General features: G+C 48.1%; 1 protein-coding gene and 1 non-coding gene across 3 annotated transcripts in view; one reads left to right on the top strand and one right to left on the bottom strand.

Annotated features, from left to right (window-relative positions):
• Positions 1 to 419: 419 nt before the first annotated feature.
• On the bottom strand, positions 420 to 570 carry LOC138522194 (5.8S ribosomal RNA). The gene has a single exon (XR_011283290.1). It is a non-coding gene; the product is annotated as a 5.8S ribosomal RNA (ribosomal RNA).
• Positions 571 to 5,791: 5,221 nt separating this feature from the next.
• TMUB2 (transmembrane and ubiquitin like domain containing 2) overlaps positions 5,792 to 17,975 on the top strand; it is a 53,457-nt gene continuing 41,273 nt past the window's right edge. Inside the window, exon 1 of one of the 2 annotated variants that reach the window (XM_069634312.1) lies at positions 5,792 to 6,121. The gene's annotated coding sequence lies outside the window, so the exon portion shown is untranslated. The remainder of the gene's footprint in view (positions 6,122 to 17,975) is intronic. The other variant, XM_069634313.1, reaches the window with a different exon arrangement.

Genomic DNA, 17,975 nt, shown 5'->3' with positions numbered 1-17,975 from the left:
ATGTGGGGTTGCCCCAGCCCTGTGCCTCTGGCGCAGGCGAGTGTGCTCTGTCCCAATCTGCAACCAAAGCCCACATGGTCACGAGGTCCGCGCTCCATGGTCATCCTGCGCCGGCAGCCGTGGGACACCAAAGACAGCCACACACAGCACGGCCAGGTGCCCCGGGGTAGGGTGAAGGTCCGCCAGGCTTTTTTAAAGCCTGCTGCGGGGTGCGTCGGCTACCCGGCCCCCCGAAACCAGCATGAGGTGGGGAAACTGGGGAGGCCAGGACGCGTCAGCAATGAGCTTGCGCGCCAGATCCAAGGATCCAGTGACGGTGCTGATCGGGGTCTGACCTTAGGGGGATGAATGGAATGGGTTCCCTGTGACAGCCCCAGCTATGCCCCTGGGAGGGAACCCCGGGGCGATTGATGTACAAGCGACCCTCAGACAAGCGCAGCCCTGGGAAAAACCCAGGGCCACATGGTGCGTTCGATGTGTTGATCAATGCGTCCTGCAATTCACACTAATTCTCGCAGCTAGCTGAGTTCTTCATCGATGCACGGGTCGAGTGATCCATCGCCAAGAGTCACAGGCAACTTTTTTTTGTTCCAGACATTGGCCTGACCCTGCCGGTGCAGGAGAGGTCGGGGGAGACAGCGCCGCTGTGGCAGGACAGCCCAGCGCCCTGTCTAGCTTGGCCGAAACCATTATGGGATAAAAAAAATTGAAAACAATCCAGGTGCTCAGCCTGGTAAGCCTGACCGCCACCTACAGCAGCCCAGCGCTTCCCAGGGGGATGGAGGTAGGCTGCTCCGCCACCTGCCCACCCAGCCCAATCCACTCATCCTTCCTCGACCCCTTCCGCGTCCCTTTTGGGGGAGGGGCTGGCAGACGGACAGCGAGGTGGGCCAGAGACAGCACAGACAGGGGGTCGGTGGGACAGCTAGAGTCTTCAAACCCCAGGCTGGCCACATAGGGCCCAGCTCCAGGTACCTGGGCAAGAGGGAAGGTCATCCACTGTGCCAGGTGGCATAGCCATCGCTCGCCCACAGATGTGGGTGGCTGGAACCTTGGCACCCACCGTCAAGTAAGCCAGCTTCACCATGGCTCAGGGCTCATGTCTGGCGTGCTGGGCCCCTGTCTGCCTGGGGAGGTGCCCCTCGAGAGCAGTCAGGTTTCCCTCAGCTCCCAGCTGCCCCCACTTGGGGCTTCCCTGCTGACCGGGGTGTGCCCACCAATGCCCACCCGCTGGCAGGTGAGAGAGAGGAGTGCGCGCCCCCGGCCAGCGCAGAGACAGGCTCAGTGAGGAGAGGGGGCTGCGCAGGGCTCCCTTTCAGGTGCGTGGTTGGGGACATCCCCAGCAGGTTAACTCAACCCTGCCAGGCATCCCTGGCCATCTGCTGGGTCGCAGACCCCTCTCCGGTGGAAGGGAATGCCCGCTCCCTGGCGCCTGGTTGACCACGCGCACCGGACCGCTCTGCGAGAGGTGCCCCGGGCTGTGGGTGTGCACATCTGGGATGCAACCGAGGTCGGGCCCACGGCTCTCCCACCCGCTGATCCACTGTTAATGATCCTTCATGCCCCCACCCACAAGCAGATACCATTCACACTCAAATCACCCATTTCCTATTCCAAACACACGTTATAGATTCAAATACCACCTCCCTCCTGACCTACATGCCACCATCCCTCCATCCGAACCCACACAAAGACACCAACATCCGTCCCTCCATACCTACACCAAGATGCTCCACCCCTCAGAGCCACACCCATATACTTCACCTCTACATCCAGACTCACACTCAGATGGCGCCATTCGCCCTCTCTCTATACCCACACCTGATTACCCCATCCCTACGACACACACATGTTCCCACCACTCCAATAAACCAACATTCTTCTCTCCAGACAAACATACCCCATCCCTCCATTCACACCCAGATGCCCCCTTCCTTCTCACCAGAGTGCTCCAGCCCTGACCCACATGCTCCACCACTCCCTGACATGCCCCTATCATATGCCCGGTCCCTCCATTTCAGATCAACAATGCCCCTGTTCTGTCTTGATGGTCATGCAGATATAAAATACCTCCGTCCCCAAATACCATACGAGTAGAAGAAAAAAACACTACTCATGCAATCTTTGAGACCACAGGTGTAGAGTGTCGTAGGCCTGGAACCATGAACGCTGGAAGAACCCCAAACCACTGTAAGGCAAGGAATGATGATTAAACAATGACAATGGCGTTCTATGAGTAACAAAAAGGACAGTACCAGGGGCTTACCTAGTGGAGAAGCAGGAAGGTAATGAATAACAGGGTAGCAGGATAACCGGCAGCAGCAGCAGGCTGATGATGTCTTGTGGTCACTCTGAAAAAACAGGAGCAACAGCAAGAACGTGATCCGTAACCAGTCCGTAAAGCAGTCCGAGGTCGAGAATAAAGAGCGGCAGCCAGAGTCCAGGGAAAATCTGAATGCAGAATCAGTAAGCAATCCAAGGTCGGTTACCAGAACAACAGATGAGCAGTGTGTCAAAATCCAAGGGCAATCCAAAGACAAATCCAAAAAACGTTCTGTGGTCATGAATGCAGCAAAAACAAGAGCAAACCAAGACGCTAAACAGTCCTCCAAGGAAGCAGCTGTGAAGCGAGGTTTCTGTGTTACCTAGATCCATATGAATGCGAGGGTTGTCACGTGAAGCGGGTCTCTGACCGCAAGCAGCGTGTTACGTGCCCCGTGTAGAGTGCAGTGATTGGTGTTGCTTTGCGTGCGTCCGTTGATTCCGGGTCATGTGAGACTGTGTCTTGATCACATGACATGACTGTCCCTGAATGCTCGCACGGCACCGCTGAGCATGGGGGAATCGCCATGGTAACTGCCAATGCAAGAATGGCCGCAAGTAACCCGGATTGCCAGCAGGTAAACCCCACTTCTGACTAAGCCACTGCTGCTGCTGTTGGGTACGTGAACGGGCCTGGGGAATACCAGGTTTGTAGCGGGCAGGGGGTAAGTGTAAGGGCAGAACAGCCCCCTCCGATCCAGACTCCAAGATGCCAAATCCCTTCCTCAAGACCCATACCATGAGGGCCCATGCTCCCTCCACACAGAAAGATGCCCCTATCCGTGCTCCGACCAATGAGCCCCAATCCCTCCATCCAGACCCACACCAATGTGCCCCATCCCTCACTCCAGATGCACACCAATGTGTCCTAGGCCTCCCTTCATACCCACAGCAATGTCCCCATACCTCCCTCCAGACCCACACCCATGTGCACCATCCTTTCCTCTCAGACCCACATCAATATGCCCCATCCCTCCCTCTCAGAACCACACCAAGATGCCCCATCCCTCCCTCTAGACCAATACCATAATGCCCCATCCTCCCTCCACATAGCAAGATGCCCCTTCCCCTTGCATCAGATTCCCATGTGCCGATCCGGAATCACATGCAGATAGCCCCAACCAACCCCCTCTAAAACCACCCATCATAGTATGCTCCCATCCGCCCAGACCCACACCAATATGCCCCATCCCCTCCTTCCAGACCCACACCAATATGCGGCAATCCCTCTCCAGACCAATGTCCCCGTCCCTCCCATCAAACCCACACCAATGTGCCCCCACCACCTCCCTCCAGAGCCACACCAAGATGACCCGTCCAACTTCGCAACCCACACTTAGATGACCAATGCCACCCTCCAGACCCGCTGTGCCTCATCTCTCCCTCCAGAAACACACCCATGTGCCCCCACCACCTCTCTCCAGAGCCACACCAAGATGCCCTGTCCCACTTCGCAACCCTAACCTAGATGATCCATGCCACCCTCCAGACCCACTGTGCCCCATCTCTACCTCCAGAAACACACCTGTGTGCATCATCCCTCTGCCCAGATCCACCTCAATGTGCCCCCACCACCTCCCTCCAGAGCCACACCAATGTGCCCCCACCATCTCCCTCCAGAGGCACACCAAGATGCCCCATACAACTTCCTAACCCACACCTAGATGACCCATGCTACCCTCTGGACCCATTGTGCCTCATCTCTCCCTCCAGGAACACGCCCAAGTGCACCATCCCTCTGCCCAGATCCACACCAATGTGCCCCCACCACCTCCCTCCAGAGCCACACCAAGATGCCCTGTCCAAATTCCCAACCCACACCTAGATGACCCATGCTACCCTCCAGACCCACTGTGCCCATCTCCCTCCAGAAACACACCCATGTGCACAATCCCTCTGCCCAGATTCACACCAATGTTCCTCCACCACCCCCCTCCAGAGCCACACCAATGTGCCCCCACCACCTCCCTCCAGAGCCACACCAAAATGCCCCGTCCCACTTCCCAACTCATACCTAGATGACCCATGCCACCCTCCAGACCCACTGTGCCCCATCTCTTCCTCCAGAAACACACCCATGTGCACCATCCCTCCACCCAGATCCACACCAATGTGCCCCCACCACCTCCCTCCAGAGCCACACCAAGATGCCCCGTCCAACTTCCCAACCCACACCTAGATGACCCATGCCACCCTCCAGACCCACTGTGACCTATCTCTCCCTCCAGAAACACAACCATGTGCACCATCCCTCCGCCCAGATCCACACCAATGTGCCCCCACCACCTTCCTCCAGAACCACACCAATGTGCCCCCACCACCTCCCTCCAGAGCCACACCAAGAAGTCCCGTTCAACTTCGCAACCCACACCTAGATGACCCATGCCACCCTCCAGACCCGCTGTGCCCCATTTCTCCCTCCAGAAACACACCCATTTGCCCTCACCCCCTCCCTCCAGAGCCACACCAATGTGCTCCCCCACCTCCCTCCAGAGCCACACCAAGATGCCCCTTCCAACTTCCCAACCCACACCTAGATGACCCATGCCACCCTCCAGACCCACTGTGCCTCATCTCTCCCTCCAGAAACGCACCCATGTACACCATCCCTCTGCCGGGATCCACACCAATGTGCCCCCACCACCTCCCTCCAGAGCCACACCAATGTGCCCCCACCACCTCCTTCCAGAGCCACACCAAGATGCCCTGTCACACTTCCCAACCCACACCTAGATGTCCCATGCTACTCTCCAGACCCACTGTGCCCATATCCCTCCAGAAACAAACCCATGTGCACAATCCCTCATCCCAGATTCACACCAATGTGCCCCCACCACCCCCTCCAGAGCCACACCAAAATGCCCCGTCCCACTTCCCAACCCACACCTAGATGACCCATGCCACCCTCCAGACGCACTGTGCCCCATCTCTCCCTCCAGAAACACCTCCATCCCTCCCCAGACCCACACTAATGTACCCCAACACTCCCCCAACCCACGCCACTGTCCCTATCCCTCCCCTAGACCCACACCGTGTCATTTCCCTCCCTCCCCACATCAATATGTCCCTGTTCTCCGCTTTAATTGTTGCATATTTGCAGGGTGACTGGAAAGGCTACGTTGCTGATGACAAAGGAAACAAGTTGTCAAGTGAATTGCAGCCTGTGTGTCCCCAGGGGGCTGTGACTCGGGGAGGGAAACGTGTAGTGCTTGATGAGCTAGCATACAGTAGAATTGCCTGGAAGAAACAAAATGCGCCAAAAAGCATGTTCCTTTGAACTGCTAAGGAGTTCAAGGCACGGAAGCCCTGAGCCCACATATGCCTGGCTTCCATGATATTCTGCATCCCCCACAAATAAGGGGCGGAGCTACAAAGACATAATTGGCCAATCCTAGGAAGAGAGCTGTTGGAGGGCGGGCTATCAGCTAAATTTCCATATTCTTATTTTTTACGCTGTTTGTATGGCTGTAGCCATTTGTGGGTGGGCGGGGTATCCAAGTGAGCGTGGCTCCGGAGATTGCCGAACACTCCTCCCACAAGCTACCATGGGGATGCAGGATACCATACAACACCGGAACCGCTTCATTTCTCCGGAAATTACACGGATGACATCAGAGGTCACGGGAAGAAGAGTGGGCGGGCCATTGCTATGGTCCTTTTCTCGATGGGAACTAGTCGCTGCCGTTCCTCAGCAGGTCCGACACAGGGGAAGCTATGAAGGGGCCCGGTGGCGGCGGGGAGTGAGTCCGTGCCGTAAGCCTGGTAAGCTGCCCTGGAGTGAGTCCGTGCCGTAAGCCTGGTAAGCTGCTCTGGAGTGATCACGAACCTTCTAAATGTGATAGGAAGGTCTGGGGTAGAAACCGAAAAAGAAGGCAGGGGTTGGGTCTTTTTCCACTTGGTCGTTTCTACAAGATGTATATCCCGTCCCCGTCCTCTATCCCCTGGACTGTCATCTCCCCAACACCTTCTGAGTGTATTCTTGACGTAAACACCCGGGGTTACCATTCCATTCCTACCTCCGATCCAGTCCTAGTGGTGCCTTTTCTGCCCTCTGTCAGTTGATTCATTCTACGATAGTGCTGTCCTGTCTTTAGGGCCTTCTTACAATGCATTCGGTTGCCATCGTGCCCTCTTCTCGTGCGATCTCCTATGCTGTCACCTGCCCCAATTGTCTCGGGAGGATAGCTCAACGGCAACGTGCTTGCCTGGGAAACAAGCCGACACAGAGCAATACAGGTTCGATTCCCGGGAATGCGCTTAGAAACCTCTGGTATTAAGCGTTATAAATACCCTATCATATGAATTCCTCCCGTTGTTCAGTCCTCCATTTCCTGATCTAGTCCTCACGGTTGCTTTCATGCCATCCGTCTCCCGATTCGATCTCAGAAGCTGCCGCCATGCTCCCTGTCTCCTAATTCAGTATTTGAGGTTTTTGTGATACTACTATACCCACCTCCCGTTTCGACCCCCCTCCCCCAGCACACATACCACACCCTTTCTCGATCACTGCCATCGTGCCCCTCTACCCCCTCTTCATTCAGACTCTAAGGTTACCATTCTGTCCTTCGTCTGGCGCATTCTGAGGCTGCCATCCCCGGCCCCTCTATCTGGCCGTCTTCCCCATCTCTTGCTCCAACTCCTGTAGTTGCTATCCTGACCGTCATTTGATGATGCAATCCACATGGTGTCTCTTCAAGTTCTACCGTTCAACCCCCAAAACTGTCACCATGTCCTTCGCCTCCAATCCCTGAGCTTTCCATCATCCATCTCCTGTTTCAACACCATTGTGTCTCCTGTCCCATTTCAATCCCCGAGACTGCCACCGTGCCTCGAGCCCCCCGATTCAACATATAGGTTTACCCACCTGGTTCAATCTGAGGTCCATCCGCCCCCCGCTGTTGGTTTGGTTTCTGTGCGTGAAAATATCCATGTACACAGGCCCCCTAATATTAAGTAGTCCTCTGATCTTGACACAATCACCTGAAGAACAACACTATGGTGCCATCTCCCTCCCCTGTCGATTATTTTCGATTCCATGCTATTTTATCTGTGTTTCAGGAATATGGATCAATGAATCCTCTATTCTGGATGTGATTCAGACTCTTCCTTCGACTTGTGCAGTTTTGCACGCGGACCAGGGTGCCTCTTGCCCTGGAGGAGAAGGTGGCTTTTGTTTATAAAAAGTATTTTCAGTGTCCCACAACTGCATTGTCTCACAGTATTAACATGGAACTTCTCCTGGTTCCCTTGGTAGTTTTTTCAACTTCTACACGCCATTTTCTTATTGTTTATCGCCCTACAGGCTTTGATGCTTCATTTCCTGAAGCTTTTGCTGATTTAGTCGCTGACCTCAAGTTAAAATACATCTCGCTCTGTATTCTTGGTGACTTTGTCGTGGCAGACGTCCCCACGGACTTGTACTCTAATAAACTTTATTTACTCTTGGATGACCTTCAGCTAAACCAATATGTTCATTGGCCTACACACTCTAAGGGTCATACCTTTTTAGACTTAATTTTAACGGCAGAAGACACTGTAGGTACTGTCTGTTACCTCTGCTATGGTCAAGACGATTTTTTGGTACCTAATTTGCCTTCCTGGATCTTGGAATATTTACATCCTACTTCCACACACAAGTTCATTTCTGATCCTTTAGCAACTCTTCAGAATGCCTTTGGCAAGATTGCTGACAAGGTGGTTCTGTTAAAAACACAGCAGAAACATCTTAGTCGCTAAGCAGCTTGGTTTACCCCTGTATTACGTATAAGCAAGCTGAGCGTGCTTGGCGTATTGCCTATGCCCCTAAAGACAGACTTGGGTAAACAACTCTTCGTTTGGAATATCACTGGGCCATTAAAGAGGCAAATAATGCCTATTACACCAATCGTATCGCTCGTGCTATTAACAAGCCCAAGGAATTATATTCTGTTGTGAAAACTCTCCTCGCCTGATTCATCTCTCCCCCAGTTTTGTGCCTTCAAGCTTTTTGTAATTCATTGTCGGAATATTTTGTCCCGAACATTTCCACCATTAGAAAAAATATTCCGCTCTCTTCTTGAGGAACAGTCAATTTATTGTCCACTTTACCATCTCAGCACAGTTTCTTTCTTACCTTTGCTGAGGTTTCGTAAGAATAGCAGCCTGGACATTTTTTCTCTACTTAAAGCTTGCTTGCCCTTCGACCCATTCCTCTTTATGTACTAAAGGAAATAAAAACTGAGCTTGCTCCTGCTATTACTTTCATGGTTAACCACTCACTGCGTCTTGGCCTTGTCCCAACAGATCTTAAATGGGCACTAGTCTTTTTCCCTCCTTTAAAAAGCCCAATTTAGATCCCTCATTCCTGGGCAATTTGCATCCAATCTCACTTCTCAGGTTTCTAATGAAGATGCTTTTGAAGCAATAGTCACCCCTCAAATGAGAGATTTTTTTTCCCCTTTCATGGGCGACAGTGCTCTGACCAGCGTGGCACTGCCCTCGTGATTATGCTCCAGCTATCGACCGTGTTTGACACTATTGACCACCCTACTCTGTGTCTGCCGCTTACGTAGGTTGGCATTCCAGGAGCTGTTCTTCAATGGTTTTCTTCTTTCTTGTTTAATTGTTCTTGGTCTCTTTCCCGCCATCCTTTCACAAATGAACCTTCTTCCATCCTGACCTGTGGGGTTTCTCTATTGTTGTTCACATTTATGTTAAGCCTTTGGCTAGTTTAATCCACTCACGTGGTTGTCGGTTCTACTCATATGCAGACAACGGACAACTTATTTTGAGAGTGGATCGAAACCCAATGGATTCTGCCTTTTGTCTTAGATCTAGTCTTACCTCAATAGGAATCTGGATGAATGCTAGCTGCCTCAAACTCAATAGTGGGAAAACAGAAGTTATGATTATATGCCCCTTTGGCTATGGACCTCAGACTTCTGGCCCCCTAATTTGGGGAACGTGCCTTCACTAGTCGACTCAGTAAAAGAATCTTGGAGTCAAAATTACCTCTGCTTTATCACAATTGCACATTTAGTGCTATCTGTAAAGCTGTTGTCTTTAAGCTTAAACACTAGAAAAGCTGATCACTTTTTTTTTCCCTCCATTTCAGGGGCATGTGATTGCCCCCGCAGTTTTGGAGTCCTCCACTACTGTAACACCACTTTCTTAGCCCAGCCAAATCATATTAAAATGCTTAAAATTTTATAGAATTCGTCTGCTCGTGTTGTAATGGGTTTGCCTAAATATTCTCATTCTTCTCCCATCTTGTCCCAGCTTTACTGGCTACCTGTAGAAAGGCCCTCTGCCGACTCACTGTGCGCTCCATAAACATGGTGCTGTCTATCTACAGGAGAAAATACTTCCTTCTATTCCATCTAGAACTCTTCGTTCTGCAAAACTTGGGCTTTTGGCAGTCCCCAGATTTAAGAAAACATCTTTTGGTGGGAGTGCTTTTTCAGTTGCTGCTCCTCTTCTCGGGAATTCACTTTCTTTGACTCGTAGGCTAACTGAGGTCTTTTCCAAATTTCAGAAAATACTCCAAAACCTTTCCCTTTCCTAAATTGAGTTCCTTGTTTTTAGTGTTTTTTTGTCGAAGGTTCTTCCCGTCTAGCGCCAGGATACCCTCGGGTGATCGCGCAGTATACAAGCATCTTTAACATAACGTAACATTAAATTCTTGAGTTTGCCTGTTTCAACCTCTTAATCTATGCTTCGTTTTTCACCCTTGAAACGTTTACCAAATCAGCAGAGACGGCTGTGAAAAAACGTCACGTTAGTGTGTCAGTAGTGTACTTTCCCATGTCTGTCATCTGCACTCTAGGTCTCCTGAGCATCGCTTGCCAGTGATCTAGCAATGTAAAAACAGCAGCAAGGGCACACACAAAAAAGTGTTTTACTCACTTTCAGGGATGGATTTTCAAACACATGCAAATTTGCATTTCTGACAAACCACCTCTCCCAAATGTGGTTGGGGGCATTGGGAAGGAACTAGAAGCGCTGTGACGTTGTGTTTCTTGTGCATACCTCCAACATGTCCAGGCTCGCCATATCACTGGAAGGCTCAATAGCCTGGTCACTGCTAAGCCAAAGATGTCCTTAAGCACTTTGTCCAGAAGCATAAAAGCCATGTAGTAACCAAGACATAAAATGCAGGTGGGATTCCTAATCGGAATACTGGTGGGGGTTAATGTCTTTGTCAAGGTAATCTTGTTCATGATGGTGATTCTTCTCCTTTTTGCCGGTGAGGTTGACCAAATTAATTGGGTTGAACAAAGCGTTTAGTATCTGCTGCCCTACAGGAGTTAATAGATGTTGTTGTTTGGACACAGAATTAGCATTAATGACAAAGCGGTTGCTTTCTGTCTCGTCTGCAGGATGGTCCCGTGAGGTATTTACTGTGTGTTGGCGCTCATCCTGCAAGAGGCTGCAAAGGTTTCTCTTAGGATTGTAATTCCCTTGCTAGCTTGAGTAGCTGGTTGCTTGAACTATTTTGCTATTAATGTCCTTTTATTAAATTACAACAAATTATACTTATTTATTTATTTAAATTTGTATAGCGCGCAAGCAGCCCAGGGGCATTGAGGCGCTGTTACTTGCATGAGCTTAGTTACAGGCATGGTATAAGTAAGAGGCATAATACAGATAGGAACAAGCAAGGTTATCATTACAGCTTATGCGGTTGGTCAATACAATTTAGGCAGTGGGTCATATGGTTGGTATTATGCAGCTGCGAGGGACCTTATGAGAAGAGGGTGGTTTTCAGTGCTTTGCGGAAGGCTAGGATCTTATAGCTTACATAACTTATTACTGAACACAAAGTCGTGTCCCTTCTTCCTCTCCCCTACCACTTGCCCCATGTTCTCTGCAGGCATACTTCTATACACGTCCAATTCTTGGCACAACACTCGTTTCTTGGCACAACACTCGTTTCTTAACAACTAAGCAGGTGAAAGTATCCACACTACCAGGGTCCACTTGAACACCTAAGTCCATCACACAATCACTCACCAACTAACTACATCTAATACCATGCTTCCTCAAGTCTAGATATTGCTATCACATAAAACTCTGCTCTAAACTGAGCTGTACTCTCACGAGTCCTTCTCTCATAAATACCAACTAATTGTGTTAAACCTGCATCCCTATTAACATTCATATCCCCTCCCACTCATCCCAATTGTTTTTTCCTCTCTTGAGTTTGGTCATTCTATTTTTTTTTTTAAAGCCTCCCCCCTCAACCCGCCCCTTCCTGTATACAGACTGTCTGGCAAAACCCTGGCAGGTTCACAATGTGCAATATTTTCGCATGAGGCCAGGTGCCATAAGACCACTGCTGGGGTGATGGACGAAGTATCAATATTGGATAAAATAAAATAACACCCGAGCGTGTGCTCTGTGTGGCTGTGTGGTAAGTGTAGGTATCATTATTGGATGAGAACTGGAAGGGTTGAGTTATATTATGTTGGCATTTATATAGTGCCTTGTGTATTATTGGTATGACCTCAAAGCGCTGGTAGGTTGAATGCCCTCTGTAACCGCAGTTTGAGTCAGTAGAGATGAGAGTGCCGTATAGTGCGTGGGTGCACCGGATATGTGTGCAGCTGGTGTGGTAGTTGCATGATAGCTGCTTCTTAGCGGTAGGTGTGGTGGTGAGGAAATCAGTTGGATGTGTTCGGTCTGCAGGGTGGACACACAGATTGAGTTCTGGCTGCGTAAGGCCTGAGGAGACGCCTAAGCTAGCGGTATGTGCTCAGCTAGCTGTGTTTAATTGGGATGATGAGGAGTTTGTGGGGTCATGATAGTATGAGAACAGCTATACCGAATGTGTCGCAGTATAAATGTGTTCTAGTTGAGTGATGCTGTATAGGAGAGAGTAAGCATAGTAGTGTGACATGGTGGTTATCAGTAAAGCGCCTGCGACCAAGCCCTCGATCCGTACCATCTGCTCAAGCCGTTTTATTTACTCTCATCAGTTCTATCCACTCTTTGTTCCATCCACTTCATCCGTTACATTCATTCTATCCACACTTTCCCTCTATCCACTCTATACACTTATCCCATCATCCATTTTATCCACTTGATCCACACTATCCACTTCAGCTGTTCCATCCGGTTCTATTTACTCCATCCATTCAATCCACTTCGTCTGTTCCATCCGCTCTGTCAGCTCCGTCTACTGTTTCGTCCACTCCATCCGGTTTCACCTGTTCTGTCCGTTCCATCCACGTTATCCACTCTCTGTTCCATCTACTCCGTCCACTCCATCCACTTCATCGACTCAATCTACTCTATCCGTTCTGTTTGTTCCATCCAGTCTCTTCACACCATCCACTTCAACCGTTCCATCCACTTTATCGGTTCTATCTACTCCATCCGTTCTGTCCAATCAATCCACTTCATTTGTTCCAACTACTCAATCCGTTCTGTCTACTCCATCCGGTTCTATCCAGGTCCGTCCGTTGCATCCATTCCATCCGGTTCTATTTATTCCATCAGTTCCAGCCATTCCATTTGTTCCTTCAGCTCCGTTCACTCTGTTTCGTCCACTTCATCCGGTTTAAACTGTTCTTTCCACGCCAACTGGTTCTGTCGTTCCACCCACTCCTTCTGCTCCATACACTTCATCCACTCCATCCGTTTAGTCTACTCCATCCGTTCCATCCACTTCATTGACTCGATCGGTTCCATCCAGTCTCACCACTCCAACTGCTCCATCTACTCCATTCATTCCATCCCTCCCTCCTTCCCATCCGTTCCGTCCACTTCATTCATTCTACTCAGTCTTTCCGTTTTAGTTACACCATCCGTTTTAGTCTTTCTGTTTGTTCGGTCAGGTCCTTTTTGCTCTATTGTTTTCTTTGTTCAACAACTGTGGGTTTCTGTTTATTGTGGCTATTCATTCCGTTTGTTCTAAGCGTCGTTTCTTTAAGGGAAGAGGCACGTTTTCAGTAATTTGCAAAAGACATGTAGTCTTCGGTGTGTCGAACGTGGGATGGAAGAGAGTTCCACAGAGTGGGAGCCAAGGCTGAGAATGACGATCCTCCTAACCTGAATGAGTTGGTGTTTGGTATTACTAGGAGGAGGGCAGAGCTTGAGCTTAGTGCGTGGTTGGTGATAGGCTTTTAGTTTGTCCTGTAGGTATAGAGGTCTGGTTTTATGCATTGTTCGGTGGGAGATGCATAAGGTTTTGAAGGTCACCCTTCGTCCAACCGGGAGCCAGTGGAGAGTTTTGAGAGCTGGAGAGGTGTGATCTCTTGGGCCAAATGCTAGAAGCAATTTGGCTGCAGCGTTTTGGGCTCTTTGTAGTTTAATTAAGTGGTATGCTTGGACTCCGAGGTAGAGGGAGTTGGCATAGTCCAATATTGACATTACAATTGATTGGACAGCAGTGGTCTGTTGGGAAAGGAGAGGTACAGAAAAATGTGTCTAGAATTTTGAGGTGCTAATAGCAGGATTTAGACATTGTTGATTTGGCGAGAAAGGATTAGGTCAGAGTCTAGAGTGCATCCAAGGTTTTTTTACTGAGTTTGAGGCGGTCAGTGGATTACCCATGGATGATGGCCAGGGTAGGGGGGGGGAGAAGCTTGGTGTTGCCACACATGATTTCTGTTTTTGGTGGGGTTTAAGAGGAGGTGGTTTGTGGTCATCCAGCGATCAATGTCAAGGAGGCAGGCAGCGAGGTCGGGCTGACAGTTGGGGTTTGAGTTGAGGAGTTTTAGGATTATTTGGGTGTCGTCTGCGTAGTTATAGCACAGGATATTGTGCGAGCGGAATATTCTTGGGAGGGTGGACATATAGAGGTTGAACAGGAGGGCTGATAGGCATGTTCCTTGTGGAACTCTGGTATTGACGCGGCGGAAGCGAACGAGGAGAGGAGCGTTATTTGGTTCCTATTGTTGAGGAAGGATGCTATCCACTTCAGCGTTTCCACTGATTCCTAGGGAGTGGAGGCAGTCGAGGAGGATTGAGTGGTTGATTGTGTCAAAGGCGGCGGATAGGTCTAAAAGGATTAGTGCAGCGCTTTTAACCCTGCACTATTCTTTAAACACTTCCTTGTCTGATAATGGGCACATAAAAATGAAAACTGGTCTTTCTTCAAAGTGAATTGGGATGTGTATTAAAGAAAAGCCAGTACACCTATCACTACACGTGCCTCTTGCCCGAAGTTGCAGATTATATTTCCAAAGACTCCACAAATGACTACTGACTATTGTACTACTTACTTTTGGCCTTGCAGGACTTCAGCGGAGCAGTTCTTGACTGTTCACTTACACGAGGAGATTGGCAGACATTTCATTTTGTGAATAATCTGAAACTCGGCTCCTGGCTGTGCTATCTGCTTGACCTAAAGATGGCGGGCTCGATCAAGGGCAATTTTATTTCATAGTGTGGACTCATGATATTGCAAGGGTGGTTTAAAGTTCTAGTGTCAGCACAGAAACTAATAGTGTGAACTTTCTTCCAGATGTTGCAACTGAATTAACAGGGACTCCCTTGGAGGGCAAAACGTGCTCCTGTAAAAAAAAAAAATGAAATCCAAACCAAATCTTGTATGAACCAGTCGCCCATGTTGTAGTGTCTCACTATGCTCTGCCCTGCTTGTACTACAGGGCATTTTAGTCACAATCCGTGGGAGTGATATGATGAAACACTTTTAATTACTGTCATCTGCAGCTTCCATGATTCTGATAACCTATAAAAACGTATTTATTCGGGTGTTTTGTTGTGGGTGACACGTTGCCTTAGGCCACCACAAAAAAACGTGACTGCCAGGCATCCTAAGTGGAAGTAAAGGCCATATGCTAATTTCCGATTGGCTTTTTGGGTTGTTTTGTTTGCAGTTGAAAGGGGAGCGGAATCTGAGTTTTGGTCTGGTTGGCGGGGTCCAGTCTCTCAGCATATTCTGTGTGGTGGAAGCCCCGCTCCAGTTCACCAGTTTGAAAAAATTGAGTCTTGGAGACCGGAGAACTGCTAGATTTCAGCATTGTCTGAAACTTGTGCATATGATATACTTCTTCTGGCATGGAGGCAATGTCAGGACCCCTCCGTAAGGGTTTATAGTGATAATTTCGAAAACAATTATGTCGAGTCGTCATTTCGAAAAAAAAAAGTCAATTTTTTTTTCAATGTTTTTTTTCTTCCGAAATGGGGGGAGGGGTGGACCCCCCCCCCCCCCCCCAACCTCCTTTAAAATTTGTTTTTTTTTGTTTTACCCATTTTTTTTACTCCCGGACCCCAAAATAAATATATAATTAAAAAAACGGAATTCAACTTTTTTTTTCGACATTTTTTTTTCGACTTTTTGTCATTCGACATTATTTTTTCGAAATTATGACTGACCACCCTCCGTAAGGCCCATCCTGTAACTTGTGTTCTAGTCAGGATTTCAGTCCAGGCTGCATGGTTAATTTCACAATCTGTTTCCACGTGCCTCGCGCAAGCACTGGCACATGAAAAGGACTTGTGCTTGGTTCTACTAATGCATAGTAATAGGTTGGGTAGCTTTCACCATCCCTTCACACGTACACTATTCACTTGACTACAAAAGGCCAGTTTTTAAAGGCCACATTGATTGAGTTTAGGGAAATGTCTAAAATGAGGGTCTGCGTTATACCTAATCTGTTACTCTTCTCCAGGCAGAAATGGGGAAACCCATGAGGAAGGTGTTACACTGCATTATTTTTACCAAGTAAAATACTGCACGCAAAATTTCCACTCGGTACTGGTGTGATGTTCGGTTTTCTTTTTCACTTCATAGGCGGTGCATTCTACTTTCCTAGGTTGAAGTTATGAATGGAATGGTGGCAACATTTCCTTTCTCACTATATACATCTTTAATAATATGGTAATCCCTTAAGGAGCGAAACTGGTCTTCCAAAAGAAGCAGGAATGCATGAACACAAACACTGAGCACACCGTTGTTGAAAAATGTTGTAGTTTTAGTTTCAGAATAGATACGATAAATGGGTCTGTTAGTAAGATATGTAAAGGTGCGGGGGAGAGGTGCTCATCCTTGGTATCTAGACTGGGAAATAAGTCAAAAGAAAGCGGATTTTCTTAGTAGGAAACCTGCGTCCCCTGCACACTATCTGAGGCCTAGGCCTAAATGTTGTTTTTAGAATTTGAAGGATAGGTAACTATTTGGGAGCCCTACTAGGGGAACACCCAAAAAGAAGTTTACAACCTTCTATTTATTGGATTTTAGACATTTTTTACTTTAGACATTTTCTGACTTATTGAATTCAAGGCAAAGAGAGCCATAGAATTAAACATGACAGTTTTGGAGTAGTTTCCAAAATAGTTATTTAAAATGTATTCATACAAAAGATGGGGGGGGGGGGCGGGGGAAAGGCCCAACGCGTTTCGAGTTTCTATGACTTTTCATCAGGGGCATACATTCGTTTTCATATACATTTATATGAAAAAACATTTTAATTGTTTAGTTTTGAATATTGTGTATATAGATTCGTCTTAGTTATGCTTGCTCAATACAATTGCATACAAACATAGCACAAGGCATTTCGTTGCATTTCTTAGGAATCAAGACAGTCCAGACACATTTGATTCTAGATTGCATTAAGTTACTTTAGTACACCTTAAAGAAGGGGAATAGTTGAATACCATGATTATTGCTTACCAAAAAAAAGCGGGCGGGAATACTGTTTTAGCCGTGGTTCATGCTGAAAGGGTTTCTCCCAGAAGGTTAAGTGAGGTTGTTAACACGACCTGTTGAGGTAAATGTAATTGGTATCAAATCTTTTGGAATCTTATGTTTGCCCTGAAAGGGGTGTATAATGATTAAAAAGGGTATCTTACCCAGTCTAAGTAAGGTAGTAGTTTTAAGAACCCCAGAAATGGCGAGGCTAGGGTGCAGATCCTGCTCTTAAAACAAGCTGGTATGTATAGACATTTGTCCATTTTGGAGCATCAGTGCTGGTCGCTGGAAGGAAGATAAAAATTGGATATCAAAATAATGGCTAGAAGATAGTCACAAGAGTGAATATAGAACACTATAGAAGTGTTGTCTCACTTACTGAAGAATAAGACATCACACTGTTCCAATAGCGTTGTTAGGGAAGTACCAGAAAAGTGATTTGCGAGATTTGGAGATTTCTACCAGGAGTGCAAATGCTTTGTCTCAGCCTTTGGCAGTCCTTCCCTAAGATAGGCAAGATAAAGTAAGGTAAGTATCCAGTGTCTAACTAAATTACTAAGGTCAGTTCATGAGCTAAATAAACTTACTTCTTTTCTCCTTATAGGTCCTCTGGAAGCGCTGGTTCGGAGACTCAAGAAGGCAGGAGCCGCATCTGCCATTTTGAATTTGAGCGCTGTTTTTATATGCTGCCGGGCGTGTGACGTCATTCGCGGTTGACGTCACATGTGTAAACACTGTCTTGGTCATCGCAACGCGCGAGTGACGTTGGCCAGACAAACTGGAATTATTTGATGTTATCGAACATATTGATAACTCTATCAAGGTTGTGTCAGTCAAGGAGGGATATGATCAGTACATGTTGAAGTTAGTGGTTACAAGGATGTCATCCTCATGAGGACGTGGGCTTTTTTCATCTTTTGTATAAATAAATACAAAAAAACGGTATTTTGGAAACTACTCTAAAACTGTCACGTTTAATTCTATGGCTCTCTTTGCCTTGAATTCAATAAGTCAG

The sequence above is a fragment of the Ambystoma mexicanum genome, chromosome 13 (assembly GCF_040938575.1).
Source record: "Ambystoma mexicanum isolate Mex_15411 chromosome 13, UKY_AmexF1_1, whole genome shotgun sequence".
Classification (NCBI taxonomy): domain Eukaryota; kingdom Metazoa; phylum Chordata; class Amphibia; order Caudata; family Ambystomatidae; genus Ambystoma; species Ambystoma mexicanum.
Note: the sequence above shows the minus strand (reverse complement) of the source record. Positions and strands in the feature narration are given on the sequence as shown.